Raw genomic sequence first — 20428 nt, forward strand, 5'->3', positions numbered from 1 at the left:
GCCATTTGTATGGTAGTCAAGTGTGTTTTCCCAATCAACACAATATGGCATTGGAAAAAACAAATACTACGTGATTTATCACCACAATACAATCCAAAAGACTAGCTGCATATACCTAACACCATGCACCCTCAAATGCTGTGAGTCCTCACGTCCCCTAATACCTTGCTGCATTTTTCAAAGCAACACATAAATCAATGTACCATGCTCTCCCTCTATCTCCTGCTAAATCTACATAACTGAGCAGTGTTGGGGGAGGGGAGAGGAGAGGGAGAGAGAGGAGATGGGGATTGAAATGGGAAGAGGAGCAGGGGAGAGGAGAGGGAGAGAGAGGAACTGGGGATTGGAAGGTGGAGGGAACAGAAAGACAAAGAGAATGTGTAAGAGAGTGCTGGAGATATATACACTATGTATACAAAGGTATGTGAACACCTCTTCAAATGAGTGGATTTGGCTATTTCAGCCACAGCCGCTGCTGACAGGTGTATAAAATTGAGCACACAGCCATGCAATCTCCATAGACAAACATTGGCAGTGGAATGGCCTTACCGTCATAGGATGCCACCTTTCCAACAAGTCAGTTCATCAAATGTGTGCCCTGCTAGAGCTGCCATGGTCAACTGTAAGTGCTGTTATTGTGAAGTGGAAACGTTTAGGAGCAACAACAGCTCAGACGAGAAGTGGTAGGCCACACAAGCTCACAGAACGGGACCGCTGAGTGCTGAAGCGCGTAGCGTGTAAAAATTGTCTATCCTCAGTTGCAACACTCACTACCGAGTTCCAACCTGCCTCTGGAAACAATTCAGCACAAACCGTTAGTTGGGAGCTTCATGAAATGGGTTTTCATGGCCGAGCAGCCGCACACAAGCCTAAGATCACCATGCGCAATGCCAAGCATCAGCTGGAGTGGTGTAAAGCTCATTGCCATTGGACTCTAGAGCAGTGGAAACACGTTCTCTGGAATGATGAATCACGCTTCACCAACTGGCAGACCAACGGATGAATCTGGGTTTGGCGGATGCCAGGAGAACGCTACCTGCCTGAATGCATAGTGCCAACTGTAAACTTTGGTGGAAGAGGAATAATGGTCTGGGGCTGTATTTCATGGTTCGGGCTAGGCCCCTTAGTTCCAGTGAAGGGACATCTTAACGCTACAGCATACAATGACATTCTAGACGATTCTGTGCTTCCAACTTCATGGCAACAGTTTGGGGAAGGCCCTTTCCTGTTTCAGCATGACAATGCCCCAGTGCAGAAAGCGAGGTCGATTAACAAATGGTTTATCGAGATCAGTGTGGAAGAACTTGACTGGCCTGCACAGAGCTCTGATCTCAACCCCATCAAACACCTTTGGGATGAATTGGAACGCCGACTGCGAGCCAGGCCTAATCGCCCAAACTCAGTGCCCAACCTCACTAATGCTCTTGTGGCTGAATGGAAGCAAGTCCCTGCAGCAATGTTCCAACATCTAGTGGAAAGCCTTCCCAGAAGAGTGGAGGCTGTTATAGCAGCAAAGGGGGGACCAACTCCATATTAATGCCTGTGATTTTGGAATGAGATGTTCGACGAGCAGCTATCCACATATGGGGGAAAGAAATTAATTGAAGCGGTTCGGAATCAGGATGAGTTAAGGTCGATACTGTATATTATATTTTATGTAATGTAATGTGGAGCCTGTTGGGTCTGACTACGTTGTGTGGTAGGGTAGGGGAAATGGCTGCCTGGCCAGACATGGTGGTGTATTTTCTACTGCACATACATGACCATTAATCGCTCTCAGACACTGCTCTTTTTCTCTTTCCAGAGAGAGAGGCAGTGCAGTGGCAGGAGGGCTGACAATCCACACAGCAGCACTACTCTAGGGCAGTAGAGCACTGACAATCCACACAGCAGCACTACTCTAGGGCAGTAGAGCACTGACAATCCACACAGCAGCACTACTCTAGGGCAGTAGAGCACTGACAATCCACACAGCAGCACTACTCTAGGGCAGTAGAGCACTGACAATCCACACAGCAGCACTACTCTAGGGCGGTAGAGCACTGACAATCCACACAGCAGCACTACTCTAGGGCAGTAGAGCACTGACAATCCACACAGCAGCACTACTCTAGGGCACTAGGGCACGTCAGGACCGTGTGGCTGGCTGTGGCAGCTAGCAGTCACTGTGAATGTCACTGTGTTAGGTTAACTAGCTAGTCCAATGGAGGGTGGGGAGGGGACCCTACGGTCTTTATATATCGCACTGGTCATCCCCAAAGCCAACACTTACTTTGGCCGCCTTTTCTTCCAGTTCTATGCTGCCATTACATTTACATTTACATTTAAGTCATTTAGCAGACGCTCTTATCCAGAGCGACTTACAAATTGGTGCATTCACCATTGACTGGAACAAATTGCAAGAGTCTTATCTCCCTCTCTAACTTTAACCATCAGCTGTCAGAGCAGCTTACAGATCACTGTACCTGTACACAACCGATCGGTAAATAGCACACCCATCCCCATCCCCAATACCTCATCCCCATATTATTACTTACCCTCTTGCTCCTTTGCACCCCAGTATATCTAGTTGCACATCATCATCTGCACATCTATCACTCCAGTGTTAATGCTAGATTGTAATTATTTTGCCTCTATGGCCTATTTATTGCCTTACCTCCCTACTCTTCTACATTTGCACACACTGTACATAGATTTTTCTATTGTTTTATTGACTGTATGTTTGTTTATGTGTAATTATGTGTTGTTGCTTTTGTCGCACTGCTTTGCTTTATCTTGGCCAGGTCGCAGTTGTAAATGAGAAGTTGTTCTCAACTGGCCTACCTGGTTAAATAAAGGTGAAATAAATAAATAAAACAAAATGTGGATGTGGAATGGTTTCAGTGTAATCGCATCCCACTCTCTAAATGTATGTGATGCTGATTAATTCTTTCAAATTACACATCATTTTCTAAGGCAGAGAATTAGCCTCATGCGTTAATTGCTGTTCTGCACTTAACTCTTCCTCCTCATAAGCACCAAATGTACCTGATGAATGTTAATGCCCTTGTAAGGTGCTCCACTGCAGATAAGAGCATCTGCTCCCATGTGTGTGTGTGGTTTGCTATCTAAGGTCTAAGGCGTCACTACAGACCCGGGTTCGATCCCAGGCTGTTTTGCAGCCGGCCGTGACCAGGAGACCCATGAGGCGCCACACAATTGGCCCAGCGTCGTCCGTGTTAGGAGTGGGTTTGGCCGGCCAGGATGTCCATGTCCCATCGCACTCTAGCGACTCCTTGTGGCGGGCCGGGCACATGCATGCTGACCTCGTCGTCGCCAGTTGTACAGTGTTTCCTCCGACACATTGGTGTGGCTAGCTTCCGGGTTAAGCGAGAAGTGTGGCTTGGCAGGGTCGTGTTTCGGAGGATGCATGGCTCTCGTCCTTCGCCTCTCCCGAGTCATTACAGAAGTTGCAGCGATGGGACAAGACTGTAAATACCAGATACCACAAAATTGGGGAGGAAAAGGGGTAAAAAGTACAACAAAAAATGTGTTAGAAGAGCAGCAGAAAACATGTTTCTCTTTCTCCCCTCTTTCTCTGGCGCGCTGGAAGAGAGATTTCTGCAGGGGTGTGTAGAGTGTGAGTCATCAGCAGTGCAGAGGGAGTAGAGGGAGAAAGAGAGAAAAAGAAAGAGAGAAAGAGCAAGAGAGAGAGGGAGATGTATTCTTCCAAGAGGGAGCTCAGAGCAGCAATGCAGCAAGGAAACACCCAAAATCCCAATCTTAAAGACAAAAAAAGGAGCGAAGCCTTCCTTATTAAACGACTGTTGCCAGGTACAGTAATAACGGAGCCCTTCCAGATGAGAATATGTGCAAGCTGAGAGTTATGGAACAGCTCAGGGCCGGCACCAGAGCTGTATGGATTGGGTGATCAGAGCATCATTAGACACCAGGGCAGGGCTGAGCTGAATGAGAACGCGATGTGACTTTCCACTGACGCCCATGCTCAGATGACTGTAATGAAGACAGCCCTGGTAAGAGATTGCGATCTGAGGCAGTCACCACCACCGCACAGGTTCACTGGGTACACACTGTTTAGGGTACAAGTACTGTAATACTAAGTAGCCCTTTAAGTGTTATGATGATTTCCCTGTGAGCACAATTAATTTATAAAGCGATCATAGTACAGTATACAAACAATCACAATGCGTTACTTGCAATATTGTGCAGAATGGATTGGCAACCATTTTGTAATCAAAATGGAATGACTCCTGTGAAAGGGATTGTGAAGTTTAGTTTCAAACTACATTTAAGATCATGACTGCTAGACACCTCCATTCTCCTTCTAACTCTCCTCCATTTACATGATATCCATATCCCTCCTACATCTCCTTATCCAGTACATTGCTACAAATCAGCAGAACTAGACAATCTGGACCCTCTCTTTCTAAAATGACCAGCCAAAATTGTTGCAACCCCTATTACTAGCCTGTTCAACCTCTCTTTCGTATTGTCTGAGATCCCCAAAGATTGGAAAGCTTTTACTAGTCCAACGCAATAACGACCTGCCTCTCTCTGGTTGCACTCCACAAGGAGACTGCCTGTTACGCGAATGCAGTAAGCCAAGGTAAGTTGCTAGCTAGCATTAAACTTATAAAAAACAATCAATCATAATCACTAGTTAACTACACATGGTTGATGATATTACTAGATATTATCTAGCGTGTCCTGCGTTGCATATAATCTGACTGAGCATACAAGCATACAAGTATCTAAGTACCTGACTGAGTGGTGGTAGGCAGAACAGGCGCATAAACATTAATTTAAACAATACTTTGGTGCGTTTTGCCAGCAGCTCTTCATGGTGCGTAAAGCATTGCGCTGTTTATGACTTCAAGCCTATCAACTCCCGAGATGATGCTGGTGTAACCGAAGTGAAATGGCTAGCTAAAAGTGTTTCAAACGTCACTCGCTCTGAGCCTTGGGGTGATTGTTTCCCTTGCTCTGCATGGGTAACGCTGCTTCGATGGTGGCTGTTGTCGTTGTGTTGCTGGTTCGAGCCCAGGGAGGAGCGAGGAGAGGGATGGAAGCTATACTGTTACACTGGCAATACTAAAGTGCCTATAAGAACATCCAATAGTCAAAAGTTAATGAAATACAAATGGTATAGAGGGAAATTGTCATGTTTTGTCTTATTTTGTCTTGTCATTTTGCTTTTCCCTCTGTTCGTTTTCCCCCTGCTGGTCTTTTTAGGTTCGTTCCCCTCTTTCTCTCTTCCTCCCTCTCTCTCTTCTCTCTATCGCTCCGTTCCTGCTCCCAGCTGTTCCTATTCCCCTAATCAATCATTTAGTCTTCCCACACCTGTTCCCTATCTTTCCCCCTGATTAGAGTCCCTATTTCTCCCCTTGTTTTCCGTTTCTGCCCTGTCGGATCCTTGTCTATTGTTCACCGTGCTGTGTCTGTGTATCGCCCTGTCGTGTCGTGTTTCCCTCAGATGCTGCGTGGTGAGCAGGTGTCTGAGTCTGCTACGTTCAAGTGCCTTCCCGAGGCAACCTGCAGTTATGATCGAGTCTCCAGTCGGTTCTCGTCATTACGAGTGGAATTATGCTTTATGATTGTAGATTTACTTTACTGGATTAAAGACTCTGTTTTCGCCAAGTCGCTTTTGGGTCCTCATTCACCTGCATAACAGAAGGATCCGACCAAGAATGGACCCAGCGACTATGGATTCTCTCTACTCTACTCTCGAGTTCCAGGGAGCGATGCTCGGCAGACACGAGCAGGAATTGTCTGCTGCTCGGCATGCCGTTGAGACCCTGGCCGCTCAGGTCTCCGACCTCTCAGGACAGTATCAGAGTCTTCGTCTCGTGTCACCAGCTACTTCCGGTTCTTCCGAGCCTCCGGAACCTAGGGTTAATAACCCACCATGTTATTCTGGGCAGCCCACTGAGTGCCGCTCCTTTCTCACCCAGTGTGATATAGTGTTCTCTCTCCAACCCAACACATACTCAATAGAGAGAGCTCGGATTCGCCTACGTCATATCACTCCTTACTGGTCGGGCTCGGCAGTGGGGCACAGCTATCTGGGAGGCAAGCGCTGAGTGTACTAACAATTATCTGAACTTTAAAGAGGAGATGATAAGGGTTTTTGATCGCTCAGTTTTTGGGAAAGAAGCTTCCTGGTCCCTGTCTTCCCTATGTCAAGGTAATCGATCCATAACGGATTACTCTATAGAGTTTCGCACTCTTGCTGCCTCCAGTAACTGGAACGAGCAGGCGTTGCTCGCTCGTTTTCTGGAGGGACTCCACGCTAAGGTTAAGGATGAGATTCTCTCTCAGGAGGTTCCATCCAGTGTGGATTCTTTGATTGAACTCGCTATTCGCATTGAACGACGGGTAGATCTTCGTCACCGAGCTCATAGAAGAGAGCTCGCGTTAACTGTGTCTCCCCTCTCTCCGACACTACCGTCTTTCCCCACTGACTCAGGTGTTGAGCCCATGCAGCTGGGGGGTATTCGCATCTCGACTAAGGAGAGGGAACGGAGAATCACCAACCGCCTCTGTCTCTATTGCGGTTCCGCTGGTCATTTTGTCATTTCATGTCCAGTTAAAGGCCAGAGCTCATCAGTAAGCGGAGGGCGACTGATAAGCGCTACTAGACGGTCCTCTCCGTCAAGTACCTGTACTACCTTACCGGTCCATCTACGCTGGACCGGATCGGCAGCTTCCTGCAGTGCATTAATAGACTCTGGGGCAGAGGGCTGTTTTATGGACGAAGCCTGGGCGCGGGAACATGACATTCCTCTCAGACAGTTAGGGAGCCCACGGTCATGTTTGCCTTGGATGGTAGTCCTCTCCCCAGTATATTATATGAAACACTACCTTTAACCCTCACTGTATCTGGTAACCATAGTGAGACCATTTCTTTTTTGATTTTTTGTTCACCTTTTACACCTGTTGTTTTGGGTCATCCCTGGCTAGTGTGTCATAATCCTTCTTTTGATTGGTCTAGTAATTCTATCCTTTCCTGGAACGTTTCTTGTCATGTGACGTGTTTAATGTCTGCTATTTCTCCTGTTTGTTCTGTCCCCTCTTCTCAGGAGGAACCTGGTGATTTGACAGGAGTGCCGGAGGAATATCATGGTCTGCGCACGGTCTTCAGTCGGTCCAGAACCAACTCCCTTCCTCCTCACCGGTCGTATGATTGTTGTTCTGATCTCTTCAAGAAGCGTTTTGCATCCGCTCCTATCCTTGTTGCACCTGACGTCACTAAACAGTTTATTGTTGAGGTTGACGCGTCGGGGTGGGCGTGGGAGCCATTCTGTCCCAGCGCTCCGATACTGATGATGGGGTCCACCCTTGTGCGTATTTTTCTCATCGCCTGTCACCGTCGGAACGTAACTATGATGTGGCTAACCGCGAACTGCTCGCCATCCGTTTAGCCCTAGGCAAATGGCGACAGTGGTTGGAGGGGGCGACCGTTCCTTTTGTCGTTTGGACTGACCAAAAGAACCTTGAGTACATCCGTTATGCCAAACGACTGAATGCGCGTCATGCTCGTTGGGCGTTGTTTTTCGCTCGTTTCGAGTTCGTTATTTCTTATCGTCCGGGTACTAAGAACACCAAGCCTCATGCTTTATCCCGTCTCTTTAGTTCTTCTGTGGCTTCTACCGATCCCGAGGGGATCCTTCCTGTTGGGCGTGTTGTCGGGTTGACTGTCTGGGGAATTGAGAGACAGGTTAAGCAAGCACTCACGCACACTGCGTCGCTGCGCGCTTGTCCTAGTAACCTTCTTTTCGTTCCTGTTTCTACTCGTCTGGCTGTTCTTCAGTGGGCTCACTCTGCCAAGTTAGCTGGCCATCCCGGCGTTCGGGGTACGCTTGCTTCTATTCGCCAGCGGTTTTGGTGGCCTACTCAGGAGCGTGACACGCGCCGTTTCGTGGCTGCGTGTTCAGACTGCGCGCAGAAGAAGTCTGGTAATTTTTTTTCTGCTTCTGCTCCTGGTCTTGCTGGGTCTCAGTCTGTTCCCTGCCATCGCATCTCTCCTGTTCTTGTTCCTGCCCTTGCTGTGTCTCAGTCTGTCCCTAGTTGTTACTCTCCTGGCCTGTTTGGTCCTGTTTGCTCTAAAGCTTTCAGTTCTCTACCCGTGTCTCATTTTTTTTTAGAGTAGTACCCTAGTTTCCCTTTTTATCGTTTTTCGTTACGGTCCTGAGGAGAGGAGTTGGGTTCTTTCTCGGGACGTGCTGGACCATTTGTGATCTATGATTTCCTCCGTTGCCGCCAGTGTTCCTCCTCGAGAGCGCCAGGAGGCGCTCGGTGAGTGGGGGGGTACTGTCATGTTTTGTCTTATTTTGTCTTGTCATTTTGCTTTTCCCTCTGTTCGTTTTCCCCCTGCTGGTCTTTTTAGGTTCGTTCCCCTCTTTCTCTCTTCCTCCCTCTCTCTCTTCTCTCTATCGCTCCGTTCCTGCTCCCAGCTGTTCCTATTCCCCTAATCAATCATTTAGTCTTCCCACACCTGTTCCCTATCTTTCCCCCTGATTAGAGTCCCTATTTCTCCCCTTGTTTTCCGTTTCTGCCCTGTCGGATCCTTGTCTATTGTTCACCGTGCTGTGTCTGTGTATCGCCCTGTCGTGTCGTGTTTCCCTCAGATGCTGCGTGGTGAGCAGGTGTCTGAGTCTGCTACGTTCAAGTGCCTTCCCGAGGCAACCTGCAGTTATGATCGAGTCTCCAGTCGGTTCTCGTCATTACGAGTGGAATTATGCTTTATGATTGTAGATTTACTTTACTGGATTAAAGACTCTGTTTTCGCCAAGTCGCTTTTGGGTCCTCATTCACCTGCATAACAGGAAATAGTCCTATAATAACTACAACCTAAAACTTCTTACCTGGGAATATTTAAGACTCATGTTAAAAGGAACCACCAGCTTTCATATGTTCTCATGTTCTGAGCAAGGAACTGAAACATTAGCTTTCTTACATAGCACATATTTGCATTTTTACTTTCTTCTCCAACACTTTGTTTTTGCATTATTTAAACCAAATTGAACATGCTTAATTATTTACTTGAGGCTAAATGGATTTTATTGATGTATTATATTAAGTTAAAATAAGTGTTCATTCAGTATTGTTGTAATTGTCATTATTACAAATAAATAAATAAAAATCGTCCGAATAATCGGTATCAGCTTTTTTGGTCCTCCAATAATCGGTATCAGTATCGGCGTTGAAAAATCATAATCGGTCGACCTTTAATCATAACTTCCATCGATAAGAGGCAATACTATGCAGCTGTATTCATAAACCTGGCCAAGGCTTTCGACTCTGTCAATCACCACATTCTTATTGGCAGACTCAACGGCATTGGTTTCTCAAATGACTGCCTCGCCTGGTTCACCAACTACTTCTCAGACTGTTCAGTGTGTCAAATCGGAGGGCCTGTTGTTCGGACCTTTGGCATTCTCTACGGGGGTGCCACAGAGTTCAATTCCCTCACCAACTCTTTTCTCTGTATACATCAATGATGTCGCTCTTACTGCTGGTGATTCTCTGATTCACCTCTACGCAGACGATACCATTCTGTATACTTCTGGTCCTTCTTTGGACACTGTGTTAACAAACCTCCAGACGAGTTCAATACCATATAACTCTCCTTCCGTGGTCTCCAACTGCTCTTAAATGCAAGTAAAACTAAATGCATGCTCTTCAACCGATCACTACTAGAACCTGCCTGCCCGTGCAGCATCACTACTCTGGACGGTTCTGACTTAGAATATGTGAACAACTACAAATACCGAGGTATCTGGTTAGACTGTAAACTCTCCTTCCAGACTCACATTAAGCATCTGAAATACAAAATTAAATCTAGAATTGGCCTCCTATTTCGCAACAAAGCATCCTTCACTCATACTGCCAAACATACCCTCGTAAAACTGACCATCCTACCAATCCTTGACTTTGGCGATGTCATTTACAAATTAGCCTCCAACACTCTACTCAGCAAACTGGATGCAGTCTATCACAGTGCCATGCGTTTTGACACCAAAGCCCCATATACTACCCACTACTGCGACCTGTATGCTCGTTGGCTGGCCCTCGCTTCATATTCGTCGCCAAACCCACTGGCTCCAGGTCATCTATAAGTCTTTGCTAGGTGAAGCCCTGCCTTATCTCAGCTCACTGGTCACCATAGCAGCACCCACTCGTAGCACGCGCTCCAGCAGGTATATTTCACAGGTCACCCCCAAAGCCAATTCCTCCTTTGGTCGCCTTTCCTTCCAGTTCTCTGCTGCCAATGACTGAAACGAACTGCAAAAATCACTGAAGATGGAAAAACATATCTCCCTCACTAACTTTAAGCACCAGCTGTCAGCGCAGCTCACAGATCACTGCACCTGCACACAGCCCATCTGTAAATAGCCCATCCAACTACCTCATTCCCACACTGTTATTTTTTTTCTTCTCCTTTGCACCCCCGTATCTCTACCTGCACATTCATCTTCTGCACATCTATCACTCCAGTCTCTATCACTCCAGTGTTTAATTGCTAAATTGTCATTATTTCGCCACTATGGCCTATTTATTGCCTTACCTCCCTTACCTCATTTTCACACACATATGCATTTTATCTATTGTGTTATTGACTGTATGTTTTGCTTATTCCATGTGCAACTCTGTGTTGTTGTTTGTGTCGCACTGCTTTGCTTAATCTTGTCCAGGTCGCAGTTGTAAATGAGAACTTGTTCTCAACTAGCCTACCTGGTTAAATAAAGGTGAAATAAAATAAATAAAAACATTCACTCACTGAACACTCTACCTATGTTTTCTTCCAAACGAACCCTTTCCCCTTCCCCTCAGCAGTACATAGACAGTGCAGGACTGGAAGACAAGTTCCCTCATGTCCTACTCAGACAGACATGGCATGCCAGCTAGCTACAGTACAACAGAGCTCAGTCTCCTAAGGGCAGTCTCTCAGTGGCCAGAGCATAGAGAAGTTATAGATGCTACTGCACCCCCCTGTTCATGTCAGCTTGAAACCCCCACGGAGGACTGGAGTTCAGATGAAGTCTGCCAATGCTGCCATCTAAACCCATGGATTAAATTACTGCATGATGCCTGCTGTCCAGACATCCCATAATACGCCAGCACCCCAACGGTGGACATGCATTACCAGACGAAGACTGTATTTGACACAGCTAAGTCTGAGTTGGGAAGTGCACTCTTTCCAAGGGGATGTATTCAAATCTATAAAGTTACTTTCAGAGCGGTACGTACTAATCGAATCAAATCAAATCAAATTTATTTATATAGCCCTTCGTACATCAGCTGATATCTCAAAGTGCTGTACAGAAACCCAGCCTAAAACCCCAAACAGCAAACAATGCAGGTGTAAAAGCACGGTGGCTAGGAAAAACTCCCTAGAAAGGCCAAAACCTAGGAAGAAACCTAGAGAGGAACCGGGCTATGTGGGGTGGCCAGTCCTCTTCTGGCTGTGCCGGGTAGAGATTATAACAGAACATGACCAAGATGTTCAAATGTTCATAAATGACCAGCATGGTCAAATAATAATAAGGCAGAACAGTTGAAACTGGAGCAGCAGCACAGTCAGGTGGACTGGGGACAGCAAGGAGCCATCATGTCAGGTAGTCCTGGGGCACGGTCCTAGGGCTCAGGTCCTCCGAGAGAGAGAAAGAAAGAGAGAATTAGAGAGAGCATATGTGGGGTGGCCAGTCCTCTTCTGGCTGTGCCGGGTGGAGATTATAACAGAACGTGGCCAAGATGTTCAAATGTTCATAAATGACCAGCATGGTTGAATAATAGTAAGGCAGAACAGTTGAAACTGGAGCAGGAGCATGGCCAGGTGGACTGGGGACAGCAAGGAGTCCTCATGTCAGGTAGTCCTGGGACATGGTCCTAGGGCCCAGGCCAGTTGAAACTGGAGCAGCAGCATGGCCAGGTGGACTGGGGACAGCAAGGAGTCATCATGTCAGGTAGTCCTGGGGCATGGTTCTAGGGCTCAGGTCCTCCGAGAGAGAGAAAGAAAGAGAGAAGGAGAGAATTAGAGAACGCACACTTAGATTTACACAGGACACCGAATAGGACAGGAGAAGTACTCCAGATAAACAAACTGACCCTAGCCCCCCGACACATAAACTACTGCAGCATAAATACTGGAGGCTGAGACAGGAGGGGTCAGGAGACACTGTGGCCCCATCCGAGGACACCCCCGGACAGGGCCAAACAGGAAGGATATAACCCCACCCACTTTGCCAAAGCACAGCCCCCACACCACTAGAGGGAAATCTTCAACCACCAACTTACCATCCTGAGACAAGGCCGAGTATAGCCCACAAAGATCTCCGACACGGTACAACCCAAGGGGGGAAACCCAGACAGGCCGACCACAACAGTGAATCAACCCACCCAGGTGACGCACCCCCCCCAGGGACGGCACGAGAGAGCCCCAGCAAGCCAGGCCACAAATAGCTTGCCTCCTCCTCTAATATGAAATGCCTTCAATGATGAGTGCATACATTCGTCCTATTTCATACATGTACAAGAGTGTATTATGCACATGTGTGAATTGGAAATGTCTTTTTGTCTTTGTTGGTGTAATCAATCCCCCCCCCCCCCCTCTCAAAACAAAAATGTTTCTGGTGAATTCCTGGAACTAAAAGACACGTCAGGACTCTGAGTCACCACTCGGTCCTCACTCTCTTCCTCAGCCGTTTCCAAATACCAAAATGCCACAAAAGAAAATGTGCAGAACCCACTGACTTCTAAAGACTACAGAAGGAGCAGCCTCACAGTCACAACTTCAAGAGCTTGGGAAGGAAGAAAATTGGGCCAGCTCTCCACAACCCCTGAAACAACAGGGCTATAAACAACTAGAGCAGTGTGATTGGTAACAGTCATCAAAACGGCTCTGAGTGAATGGCTTGGTGAGTCACACACTGGAACAATAGTCAACTCTGCAACCTTTCACACAGACTGTGAGCAGAGTGTCAGTCAGCACAACAACACCTCTGATACCTGGAGTGACGCTTCTAATAGTCAGATCCTCTCTCTGCCTTGGAGAAACGCTAGCGGCCATCTTCCTCCTTTCCCTCCACCCAGACAGCAATCTAATTAAGGAACGCTCGATTGAACCCATCCCACCTTCTGATGGCGTTAAATTAGATGTTACAAATTTGGAAATGCAATCTAGCTGTGACGTCGTGCTCTGTCTGCTGGCGATAGAGAATTGTGTAGGGTGTCTGGAGTAGGGGAGGGGTGTATGTGTATGTATGACTTGACCTGACAAAGGAGAACATATCAAAGTCATCACTCGCCATCAATCCAGCTTGGGGACCACAATAAAACCCACTGTAACTAGCCGCCACTTAATGTGAATGACCTATTTTGCTGCTACTGCTATAGAAGCACATTTAGGTTACCAACAGGCTTCTCATTTAGTACCAGTAGTTGTTTAGGTGCCTACTGTGGTTACATTATTTTGTGTCTTAAGAAACTGCACACATTGCCTCCCGAATGGTGCAGTGGTCTAAGACACTGCCTCGCAGTGCTAGCTGTGCTAGAGATTCTGGGTTCAAGTCCAGGCTCTGTCACAGCCGGCCGCGACCGGGAGACCCATGGGGCGGCGCACAATTGGCCCAGTGTCGTCCGGGTTAGGGGAGGGTTTGGCCGGCAGGTTTGTGCTTGTCCCATTGCGCACTAGCGACTCCTGTGGTGGGCTGGGTGCAGTGTCGCCAGGTGTTTCCTCCGACACATTTGTGCGGTTGGCTTCTGGGTTAAGTGGGCATTGTGTCAAGAAGCAGTGCGGCTTGGTTGGGTTGTGTTTCGGAGGACGCACGGCTCTCAACATTCACCTCTCCCGGGTCCATACGGGAGTTGTAGTGATGAGACAAGATTGGATACCATAAAATTGGGGGGGGATTATAAATAAAATAACTGCCCACACACACAATCACACACACAATCAGTTACACAGTGTCAGATCTTCTTTGAGAGAGCAAGTATCAATATTTATGTACTGGCTGAGTCCATAAATCTTAGTGACTGGTCCAAAAATCAATGCATGCCTGCTACATATTTTAATCTCATTATGAAGGTCACATTACTCCTGCAGAGGCTGGGACAGAGGCTGGGGATGAGGCTGGGAGGATGAGATGGGAGGATGAAGCTGGGACAGAGGCTGGGACAGAGGCTGGGAGGATGAGGCATGCACTAGGCTAAATCCCCCAGGAGCTTTTCATTCAACCTGCTCCCTTAGTGGCCCAGCACCAGATCCATTCAACCCAGACTGATACTGATGTTCTATCACCATTCCAAACTTGAGCAAAAACATTGTTTACCTAACATGACAGGCCCTCTTGCCATGCTAAGACTTTTCAGAGTTGATCCCTGTGCAACGCGTGTATTATAGATGAGGCAGAGGAGAGGGGGACTGTTCAGTGGAATGCTATCAATTACCACTAGACTTCTCTCTGCATCTCTGTCTCTCTCTCTGTCCTTCTCTCTCTCTCTCTCTCTGCCCCCCTCTCTCTCTCTGTCTCTCTCCCTCTCTCTCTCTCTGTCGTTCTCTCTCTCTCTCTCTGTCCTCGCTCTCTCTTTCTCTCTGCCCTCCTCTCTCTCTCTGTCCTCTCTCTCTCTTTATCTGTCCTCTCTCTCTGTCCTTCTCTCTCTGCCCCCCTCTCTCTCTCTGACTCTCTTTCTCTCTGTCTCTCTCTCTGTCCTTCTCTCTCTCTCTCTGCCCCCCTCTCTCTCTCTGACTCTCTCTCTCTCTCTGTCCTCGCTCTCTCTTTCTCTCTGCCCTCCTCTCTCTCTGTCCTCTCTCTCTTTCTCTGTCCTCTCTCTCTCTGTCCTTCTCTCTCTCTCTCCCTCTCCCTGCCTCTCTCTCTCTCTCTCCCTCTCCCTGCCTCTCTCTCTCTCTCTCCCTCTCCCTGCCTCTCTCTCTCTCTCTCTCTCTCTCTCTCTCTCTCTCTGTCCTCGCTCTCTCTTTCTCTCTGCCCTCCTCTCTCTCTCTGTCCTCTCTCTCTTTCTCTGTCCTCTCTCTCTCTGTCCTTCTCTCTCTCTCTGTCCTTCTCTCTCTCTCTGTCCTCTCTCTCTCTCCCTCTCCCTGCCTCTCTCTCTCTCTCTCTCTCTCTCTCTCTCTTCGCTCTCTCTCTCTCTGCCCTCCTCTCTCTCTCTGTCCTCTCTCTCTCTGCCCTCCTCTCTCTCTCTGTCCTCTCTCTCTCTCTCTCTCTCTCTCTCTCTCTGTCCTCTCTCTCTCTCTCTCTCTGTCCTCTCTCTCTCTCTCTCTCTCTCTCTCTCTCTCTCCCTCTCCCTATCCCTGCCTCTCTCTCTCTCACACTGCAGGCTAAACTTACAGTGCAACTTTCCAACCTCCATAGGGGTTTCACACTGTTCATCATTTCTGTTCTCTGTCGAAGTGTCGTACTGTAGGAGCCACAGATTCCATGGCATGAATTTGTCACTGGGCTAACAGGCTTATGAAAGTTAGATGAACGTTTTACGATCTTGTTAAAACCAGTTACATTATTAAAAGGGCACATTCATTCTGAACGGCGAGAAAGGGAGCCTCCAGCAGATTGGAATTTTAGTAACCTTAAATACAGTGATTGAGAAACTTTGCAGACCTTTAACTGTACCACCCAGTTATATGTGTACAGTGGTGACTGTCTGATCCCTCTACAACACATACACCTCACTACGGATATAAAACCCACAGATATCTACATGAACCTTACACACATCCACTGGCTATACCATAGATTCTGGTGTGTGTTGTATCAGAAGGCTAATGATTAAGGTGTATGGTCATGACGGGCTAAGTGTTGTAGTGTCAGCATGCTGGAAGTAACTGACCCTGGGGGAGATGGGAGAGGACTCTCCCTCTCTCTGATAAGTGTTATCTCATCATCCTCACTGTAATTTGGTAAAGGCTCTCCCACTGACTATGTACTGTGTGTGTGTGTGTGTGTGTGTGTGTGTGTGTGTGTGTGTGTGTGTGTGTGTGTGTGTGTGTGTGTGTGTGTGTGTGTGTGTGTGTGTGTGTGTGTGTGTGTGTGTGTGTGTGTGTGTGTGTGTGTGTGTGTGTGTGTGTGTGTGTGTGTGTGTGTGTGTGTGTGTGCGCTCTTTATCTAGGTCAACACCAACTTCTCCATGTATCTCCCTGTATAGTATAAGTATGGCAGACATGTTAACTCCTGCACTGCACTTAATCTGTAAAATAAATGCAAGAATGTGCCTTGTTCCAACCAAAGTCATACTACGATAGCTATACTGCACAGTGGAGTGTAAAAAGCATTACGTTCCAGTGCTTTCTGAATGCAAAGCAGTCAGGATTGTGAACATTCTAGATTGAGAAGACCCTGGAATGTAAAGATTGGGTTGTGGTGTCAGAGCGGTGAGGGGTACTAAGGAGTGAATGGTGTGTCCATCTTCAGACTCAGAGCAGCACAGTCCTGGGTACCGGGCCGGCTGCTCCAGAGCGGTAATAAGAAGGATAATTGAATTATGGCAGTGGTGGAGGCTTGTAATGTGGGAGCCACACCGCTCTGATTGAATTACTACTCATGTAAACATGGGGAGGCAGCCCCCCAGTACAGCAGCCTGCCCTGCTGCATCACACACACACACACATGTTTGTTTTACTATCCTTGTGGTGATCAAACAATTGATTCCCATTCAAAATCCTATTTTCCCTAACCCCTAAAGGTAAAGCTACCCCTAACCCTTAATCTCACCTTAACTCTAACTCCTAATTCTAACTCCTAACCCTAATTCTAACTCCTAACCCTAATTCTAACTCCTAACCCGAATTCTAACCCTAATTTAAACCCCAACCGTAAGTCTAACCCCCAAGCATAAAATAGCCTTTTTCCTTGTGGGGACCGGTGAAATGTCCCCACTTGTCCGAAATGTCCTTGTTTTATTACCCACCACTGCGACCTTTATGCTCTAGTCGGCTGGCCGCCACTACATATTCGTCGCCAGACCCACTGGCTCCAGGTCATCTATAAGTCCATGCTAGGTAAAAGCTCTGCCTTATCTCAGTTGACTGGTCACGATAACAACAGTAGCACACAATCCAGCAGGTATATCTCACTGATCATCCCCAAAGCCAACACCTCATTTGGCCGTCTTTCCTTCCAGTTCTCTGCTGGCAGTGACTGGAACGAATTGCAAAAATCGCTGAAGCTGGAGACTTATATTTCCCTCACCAACTTTAAACATCCGCTATCTGAGCAGCTAACTGATCACTGCAGCTGTACATAGTCCATCTGTAAATAGCCCACCCAATCTACTTACCTCATCCCCATACTGGTTTTATTGACTTTTCCTACCTCCTCATGCCTTTTGCACACACTGTATATAGACTTTATTTTTTCTACTGTGTCACTGAATTGTTTATTGTGTTATTGACTTGTTTATTGTTTATTCCATGTTATTCCATGTGCAACTCTGTGTTGTTGTCTGTGTCACACTGCTTTGCTTTATCTTGGCCAGGTCGCAGTTGTAAATGAGAACTTGTTCTCCTTGTTCTTGTTCTACCTTGTTAAATAAAGGTGAAATAAAAATAATTAAAAAATCCTTGTGAGGGTTTCTGGTCCCGACAAGGATAGTAAAACAAAAAACTCACACACACACACACACACACACACACACACACACACACACACACACACACACACACACACACACACACACACACACACACACACACACACACACACACACACACACACACACACACACACACACACACACACACACACACACACACACACACACACACACAGGTAGGTGTCTGTTTTTGTGAGGATTGTGCAGAATCATCATCGCCTCACCCCCATCGGAATATGCTTGTTTTCTGCAGGTTTCCTCCTGTGTGTGTTTGTGTAAGTTCTGATGCAGCAATAAAACAAGATCAGAGGGAATAAATGCAGAGCAGCATGGCACAGGAAGAGCAGAAACACACACACACACACACACCTACCTTCAGGCTGTGTCACTGCCTGAGCAGAGCAGTTGTGCCAGCACTTTCACCATCCTCTGTTCCCGTATTCTACAGCTTTGCAACTCTACTGCAAACGACAGAATTCCCTTTAGACAGGAGTCATATATTGTTGTTGCGTTCCTAACTGTTGTTTTATCATGGGGAGTTATTCAGAGGTTGATGATGAACGTGACTGTGAGCAGTAGTGGTGCTATCAGAGTGAGACTGAGAAAGAGACAGTCTTGGGCTATGGATCAGAACGCTGTGGAATAGATGACCGACCAATCCGAGAGGAGGAAGTAACCACAGGGACATAGACACAGAGCCTAGCAGTCGTATCATACAGCCACAGCAGACAAGGGGAACAGTGGGAAGGGGACTCACAACGACCGTCTTTACTGTAAAAAGGAGACCACTGTCAGCAGGCAGAGTTCAGAAACACCAGTGGTTTCAAGAGAAAACGTACTCCTTCCTTATCGAGCTTTCATTTAGCAAGACAGGAATGTTTTGTGGTAAGACAGCCATGTACATGAAGAGTGATCGTGGTACCTTGGCTTACATGACGTCTGCGGCTTTGCTGATTGTAGGCCATCAGAAGATAACAGAGTTTAGGGCTAATGGGGCTTGCTACGGAGGTACCTCAGGCTCTGTCAGTTTTTCATTACCAATTCACTCAGTCTTCCATGGGAGCATCATATATCAGTAATTACCGATGCCAAGACAATCATTTCAGAACCCATAATCTGCGTATTTTTTCCACTTCAGGGGACTAACATCCCTCCCCGTCACCTTCCGTTCCTCCCATCCCATTTCTCTGTTGACTGAGCAATGCAAAACAACAACTTAATGGCATGATAGGACGTAAGTTGACTTTAGAAGCACACATTTCCAAGCAACTGCCAGGTACAGGGGGCAGGGGTTTGTGTGACCAGAGCTCGTCTGACCACATCTCCATGACAGGACATAAGACAACAGCTGGCAGCTAATAGCCTGCTGGTCATTCTTCCCCAATCTAGCAGTAGCCTATATATTGTGGGTAAAGGTTGTGTTTAGCATCACACCTTTTATATAATATTGGCCAAAAATCTACATTGTTAGACCCAGCTAGCATTCTGATAATCATATGTTTCTTAGAGCATGGTTGTCCTATGGTTATTTTGCATACAACCTTCTCACAACATTCTGAGAATGGTGCAGGACACCCAGCTAGCACATAATGTTCTGAGAACCATATGTTTTTTAAGTGGGAGTTTCAGTGCTTCAGCATAAGGTTTCCTACAGGTTTCCTCATGGTTCTATTTAAAGTAATGTTCTCAAATTGTTCTGAGAACATTAAGAAACAACTTTCTTCTGTGGGAATTTCAGTACTTCATCATAAAAGCCATGTTCTCAGAACATGAAGAAACATTTACATCAAAACCACAAGAAAACCATAGTAACGTTCAAAGTACGTTCTAAAAATGTTATTTAAAAACATATACATTCCGTTCCAATGGAACCAATGGGAACCAAAAACGTAAGTTTCCACAACTTCTAAGGAACCAAATGTGTTAGCTGGGGAGGCGCTAGGATGAAAATAAGTTTTCAAGTGAACATACATTATTCTTGGGCCAAGAATGAGTTCAAACTAATTCAGGTTAGGCCTAAGTGATTCAGCAGTGGGACTAGATAGCTGACAGCAGAATGGTGGAAAGGCCTGGCAGACTCTTCATTTGAAAGGCTAAGTATCAGATATAACCCAGTGACGAACTAGCTGAGAGTTACAATAATACATACAATTCACGCCTTCCTGTCTTTGCAAACAAACACTTACAGAAACCTCGACCTCACACCCTTAGCCTGAAGCTTTCCGACTGCAAGCCATGAGGATATCATTCAATGTGTGATACAAACACTATTACATTCACCATCCATGATTGTAAATAACCTTGAAAGCTGCGCAGACCTTTTATCTATTCCCATTCAGGACATCCAAGTGGTGGAATATTACAACCAGAGAAATCCGACTGATAGTACTACGCTTGCAAAGTTACCAGAATATGATCTACTTTTATGTAACTGGAATACTATTGCAATCTATGGTAACTTTGGTAGTTTATACTTTAATAACATGACTTATATAGTATTCATTGTTTATATCTGTGTCCATATTTTCCATCATTTTCTTGTGGTTAGACCATATGGTTCAAGAGACAATTGCCTAATTAATGAAAAAATAATATGGCATTATTTTCAATTAACTCTGCAGCTCTTCCAACTATTGAAACTGCCACCAGTTTGGCACCAAGTCATTTAAAACAAAGACATTTTGACAAGTAAAACATTTTCTCATTTTATGCTGAAAGCCTCATATTAAACGCTAAAGGTCTTCACTATAAGTTGATGGTTTATATTTAGGATGTTTTACAGCTTTGTCATTCTATTTTTTATTTTAAAATCATCTTATTTGAT

At 46.3% G+C, this 20428-nt stretch overlaps 1 protein-coding gene across 1 annotated transcript in view; it reads right to left on the minus strand.

The window, feature by feature from the left end:
* Positions 1-20428, minus strand: part of rimbp2b (RIMS binding protein 2b) — a 154733-nt gene that overhangs the window by 112784 nt on the left and 21521 nt on the right.

This window comes from Oncorhynchus gorbuscha, linkage group LG04 (assembly GCF_021184085.1).
Source record: "Oncorhynchus gorbuscha isolate QuinsamMale2020 ecotype Even-year linkage group LG04, OgorEven_v1.0, whole genome shotgun sequence".
Classification (NCBI taxonomy): domain Eukaryota; kingdom Metazoa; phylum Chordata; class Actinopteri; order Salmoniformes; family Salmonidae; genus Oncorhynchus; species Oncorhynchus gorbuscha.